Source organism: Argopecten irradians, chromosome 11 (genome assembly GCF_041381155.1).
Source record: "Argopecten irradians isolate NY chromosome 11, Ai_NY, whole genome shotgun sequence".
NCBI lineage: Eukaryota > Metazoa > Mollusca > Bivalvia > Pectinida > Pectinidae > Argopecten > Argopecten irradians.
Genome location: NC_091144.1, coordinates 26,748,840 through 26,755,406, shown reverse-complemented (window position 1 = coordinate 26,755,406; position 6,567 = coordinate 26,748,840).

Genomic DNA, 6,567 nt, shown 5'->3' with positions numbered 1-6,567 from the left:
TGGAGTGTCCAGAATATAGCCGTTGTGTTCCGGACAAAGTCGGAGACCTAACTGACTTACAAATAAAATAGTTCATGCTTAAATAATGTACATACAATAAAATTACAGAATTATGATTGACAGATATCGCTCATTGGCAGATTAATCAGCCGTGGTCAGTGTCCTTTAGGAAATTAGGATGGCCGTGACATTAATCCGGTTAAGTAATAGAATGGAACTTAAAATCTTTCAGAAAATGTATCAAAGTAAATTACCAGAGGATATACACAGTTATCACACATATGGGGTTTTATCTCAAATGCCACAAACGTAATTATGATCAAGAATATAACCTTAGGAATGTCAAATTACACACAATAGTATTAACTGATAATTGATGTTAAAATTTAGCAACTATTAACGCAAGTTCAAAGCACTTTAAAATTTATCACAAAATTCTTTGTGATAGTATGATAGACAATATTGCACATATGCCCGGCCTAGGCCGAAGTGACCACTTGTTATTGGTTTTTAATCTGAACTTGTACAGTGATTGTAATTCGCATATTATTGAAAAACAGAGACTTCTTCAAAGGAAACTACAATAACATACGTGAAGGCCTACATAATACTGATTGGCAAGCGTTGCTATACGGAAAAGGTACCGAGTAGTAAATAACATACCAGTGAGCAAAATCACCATGGATCGTCCAAAGAACCGCATTCCTCTAGACGAACAAGCACGCAAAAACATCAAGAAAAAACAAAGGAAATGGTATAAATATCAACATTGCCATACAACAGAAAACTGGGAAAATTATAAAAGAGCAAGAAATCATGCAACAACTTCGATTACAGCATCTAAATACCATTTCGAACAAAATATCGCCAATCAAATAAAGGAGAACCCGAAGCAGTTCTGGAAATATGTGAGGACTAATACCAAAATAAAACGAACTGTAGGAAATTTGGAGATCTCAAACGGCTTAATATGTAGCGACAGCAGAGAAAAGGCTGAACTGCTCAACGAATACTTCTGCAGTGTATTTACTGTTGAATCTGATACAGATCATCTACCCCATTTTAATGATAGAAATGTAGACACTCCACTGCTAGATATTAACATCACAAAAGAAAAAAGTCAAGTCGGCGATTTCTAAGTTAAAACCAAATTCTTCTGCTGGCCCTGATGTATTCCATCCCAAACTGTTAATCGAGACATCCTATGAAATTCTGGAACCTCTCGAAAACATTTTTAATAAATCCATCGTTGAAGAGAAATTAACAAACGGCTGGAAAAATGCTTTGGTAACACCAATTCATAAAAGCGGTTCAAAAACAAAAAAACAAAACTATCGCCCGATAAGTCTTACTTCCGTTCCTTGCAAGATATTACAGCTAATTATTAAAGACGAAATAAGATCGAATATGGAACGGAATGGCTTTTTTCAACCTGCCAACATGGATTCACAAAAGGGAAGTCGTGTGTGACTCAACTTATTGAAGTTGTTGACTATGTCACGTCAGAAATGGAAAAAGGAAACAACGTTGACGTCATTTACCTCGACTTAAGCAAAGCCTTTGACAAAGTACCACATAGTCGATTACTACTTAAGATGGAAAAATATGGTATAAAAGGAAATATTCTAGGATGGATAAAAGATTTTTTGAAGGGTATGAAGCAAAGAGTTTGTATGAACGGCGAACTGTCTGCTCTGCGTGACGTCACAAGCGGCGTCCCCCAGGGGAGCGTCCTCGGGCCGATTTTGTTCTTGATATTTATCAATGATATGCCTGAAGTTTTAAACTCGGTCGTGAAAATGTTTGCCGACGACGCTAAGTTGATGAAGGGTATTGGATGTGTCAGAGACAGACTAGACCTACAGAACGACGTCGACAAAGTTATTAAATGGTCTGAGACATGGAACATGAAATTTAACACCAAAAAGTGCAAACACATGTCTATTGGAAATTTACATCAACATGACAACTTCTGCTACAAAATGGGCACAAATGAAGAAATAAGCAAATGTAGTTCGGAAAATGATCTTGGTGTTACATTCGATTCTCACCTCAAATTTAGTCAGCATGTAAATAATTCAGTCTCTAAAGCCAACCGAATTACAGGATTGATATTCAAAACATTTAGCTATATCAACAAAGACATGTTTTTGAACCTTTACAAAACTCTTGTCAGGCCTCATCTGGAATACGGATCATGCGTTTGGAACCAAATTTCCATTAAGGACCAAATTTTGATTGAAAATGTCCAAAGACGAGCTACAAAAAGAGTGAAAGGTTTACACAACCTGACGTATGAACAACGTCTCAGATCACTAGGAATACCAAGTCTTCAATATCGACGGAAACGAGCAGATATTGTCCAGGTCTACAAAATAATCAATGACATCGATATTATGGACAAGGACAAGCTCTTTACGATGTCTCCTGTTACTGTCACCAGAGGGCACTCAAAAAAGATGCTGAAGCGCGGGGCAAGATTGAATGTCACAAAGAACAAATTCAACAGTAGAACTGTGGATACATGGAACAGTCTACCTGAAAATGTGGTATCTGCAATGACTCTGAACTCATTTAAGTCACGCCTGAACAAGCACTGGCACAATGAGCCCTCTAAATTCACTCCTACATGTTTTTAATGTTACTTGATTGGACAACTATTGTATACAAGGATACGCCTCCAGAAGCCATTGAGCTTACAACGGTGTTAATTTACATAATTACATAATTACATAGGCTACATGTTGTAGAGAACAACACAGACTCACAGACACACAACATGTAAACCAAGGACGTATATGAGAAGGATAAGTCACACTGGGTTTTGGGTGAAGTCCAAGGCAGGCGCTTTTGTGTTTGTGCACTGACCGTGACGTTGGGCGACGACTGATTTTCCTTTGATGTCCGCCGGCGCAGCCTTTGATCTAGCTTGCGGGTGCGATGGTTACCGTCTTACTTTCTGAAGCGGGGCCGTCATTTCATGAGCTGTCGATCTTTTTTAACGAAAATTTAAGACATATCCTCTAAATATTCCGTCTTTAAAGCAAGTAATATACGTCATGAAATTTAATAAACTTTACAATGGTGTTTCGTTTGACTCGATACGACAAGTATTTGTTGAGAAAAACGGTTTTTATTCCCGGTTCATAGGCGTCTCGCGTGGTGTTTAGTAATGTAAAGAGACAGACACGAATCCTTCTCACTTATAAATCCTTGATGTAAACATTGCGACGTCATCGGAATGTGCAAAACTGTACATTGTACAACATTGTTTATTTATCATACGCACGGAAGCATTGCTCAAAGAGGTACGGTAGTAACATAAACAATGTAACTTTTCTACATTTGTATTTACACACATACATGTATATGTGTTCAAACCTATTTTGATACATGTACATGTTCATCGAACGTACGTTCGGTTACTGAAAACACCAAAAGTTTCTGATTTGGACCATCATAAATTCATCCGCGCGGCTCCAAATTGCGCGTGACATACTCAATTTATCGAGAAATAAAGTTGAGTAGCCTTTGGTTGAAATCAGCGGGGTTTATACTATCAATTCACCACTGACTGTAAATATACAGGTTTAAAGCCGCTGAAACAACTGTCGCAAGGACAAAAAAAAATAGAAATTTCGATTTTTGATGTCCTATATCTCCGCCATTTTGAATAATATAACCATGAAATTAGTCATTATATAAGTCTGAGAGCATGTTTTTTAACATCCAATTCAAAACATTTCTCTTTGAAATTTCATAAAATACGGTGAAATTTACATTTAAAAATGAACGAAACGCCATGTTTGGAGGGCTATATTTCCGCCATTTTCAAATTCATTACTTTGAAATGATAACCCTGTACAGACAATATGCCAATGTCTTTATTTACAAAATATTAACACCCTACAATAAATGATAAAGGCCCTATCAGCTCACAAATTATGGGAAAAAATAAGGAAATGGAACAAATTGCCACATTTGGAGAGCTATATTTCCGCCATTTTTCTTTATAACCCCTTTAAAATCCATAACTTTTGAAGACAAAAGTTCATACAAGATAGATATGAAAAATCAACACTGTACATACAGGTTTAAAGGCGCTGAAACGTCTGTTTATGTGTAAAAATAAAAATTTCGATTTTTAATGTCCAATATCTCCGCCATTTTGAATCATATGACCTTGAAATTGGTCACTTTATGTGCTTGACAGCATATTCTTTCATATGCGCCTTTCAAAACATTTCTATGGTAAAGCTCATTTTTGACCTTTGTTTGACCTCATTTGACCCTCTAGCGAACTCTTGACCTAGACATAATCTCTGATAACATGTAGTAAGAAAAAAACGTTCGATATCGCGATCTACCTAAATAACGAAATGCACACGTTGAACAGCGTACGGTTATGAAGCTATGAACGTTTAAAGTTTGGTCGAAAAAAGTTGTTTTTACGTCTGTGACCTTGACCTTGAACATTATTGTAAAAAATCGAACGTACATTTCAAGATCTTAGGTACGTTCATAACGTGTCCAAAGTTGAGCGTCGTACATTAGTCCGTTAGTGAGATATCCTGCTAACAAGATTTGTGGAAATAAGAAAAAAAAAGAAAAATAATAAGAAAAAACATAACAATAACAATAGGGATTTCCATCCGTAAATGGAAATCCCTAATAAGAAGAAAAAACAGAACAATAACAATAGGTATTTCCATCCTAAATGGAAATCCCTAAAAACATAACAATAACAATAGGGATTTCAATCCGTAAATGGAAATCCCTAAATAACATTTTATAAGTTAAATATTAGCATAATCCCTCTACACTAAACTGCCCTTCTGACCAAAACACATTTTGAATTTCTTCAAGTTCGATCGGTGCGATTTGGCTGAAACTTACATGAAATGATCCTAACATGATCCCGACAAAGTGTTGTTATTTTTCGGGTCGATCCGAAATCCAAGATGGCCGCCACAGCCGCCATCTTAAAAACACATTTTGAACTTCTCAAGTTCTATCGGTGCGATTAGGCTGAAACTTGCATGAAATGGTCCTGACATGGTCCCGAAAAAGTGTTTTTATTTTTCTTGTAGATCTGAAATCCAAAATGGCCGCCACAGACGCCATATTGAAAACACATTTGGAACTTCTTCTCAAATTCTACCGGTGCAATTTGGCCGAAACTTGCATGAAATGATCCTAACATAGTCCCGCCAAAGTGTTGTTATTTTTCTGGTCGATCTGAAATCCAAGATGGCCGCAACAGCCGCCATCTTGAAAACCCATTTTGAACTTCTTCTCAAGTTCTGCCTGTGCGATTTGGCTGAAACTTGCATGAAATGATCCTGACATGGTCCCGACAAAGTGTTAATATTTTTCGGGTCGATCCGAAATCCAAGATGGCCGCCACAGCCGCCATTTTGAAAATACATTTTGAACTTCTTCCCTTGGGCCTCTTGTTTGAAATAAAATTTCTTGAAAGAAATTGAAAATGATCCTGACATGGTCCTGACAAAGTGACACCATATATAATTAATTTTACTATTGCCAAGGTAGTTAGATCCACGTGAAGGCCCTTTGGGCCTCTTGTTGTATATCCGGCCTTCGGCTGCCACTTGCCGAAGGGTAAATTGCGCTCCACTGTGCTATATAGTTTAATATTTGTCTACTTTGGTCCCGCATTACTGTTCGTATTCCTATTATGTAATCGTGTTCGTTTTGTATGTCTTGATAAAGGGGCAGATCTCCTCGAAAGTTTTACAATTTTGTTTTGTCCACACGGTTGGAATTACTTCCTTGTCCCATACACTAGCCTTATGTATACTTACGAGGATTATTTGTGTGTCAGTGTGTATGTAAGTATGGCGAGAGCATGGATGTGAGTGTGGTTTTTGTGTATTGTATTTGTTTCAAACCGATGAGCCGAATGGCTCAAGGTAATAAAATAATTGAATTGAACCTGTGTTTTAGCTGTGAATTTCACCTAAGGGTTTCATTTATGTATAACATGTGATAATTATGTGATTATTATACAGTAAAGTCACATCAATATATGTACGTTCATTAGTAGTCCATATAGTATGTGTACGTGGTAAGTAGTAGTCACCTCGGGGCACCCAATCCATTGTTATATTCCAAAACATTTTTCCTTCAGGAAAAAATTATGAAATTTCTTGATATATCGACAACCAAGAAGTCCAAAATCTTATTGTCCAAAATTTAGCTTCTGCTTTGAAGAAAAGACGGCAACATTCGCAGATTTTTGCAGAGCAAATTTACCACCGACTGCTTGCCACGTGACCACGTGACCCGAATGTTACAGCATTTTAGGGAGCAGTCTAATCCGGACGATTGAACGCAATTCACTGTACTTCATACTTTGTGGATATACAGGTAAGACTTATATGAATCAGTATAAGATTGCCTTACTATTGTTTTTTTTTTAAAAAAACACCTACCTATTGTTGATAAATATGTTGGCGTTCGATAGAGAAATTAATTGATTGGTCAATAAAAATTGTGGGCGGAGTTTGGCGATCGGTCAATTGAGCCTGTATTGACTTAAATACT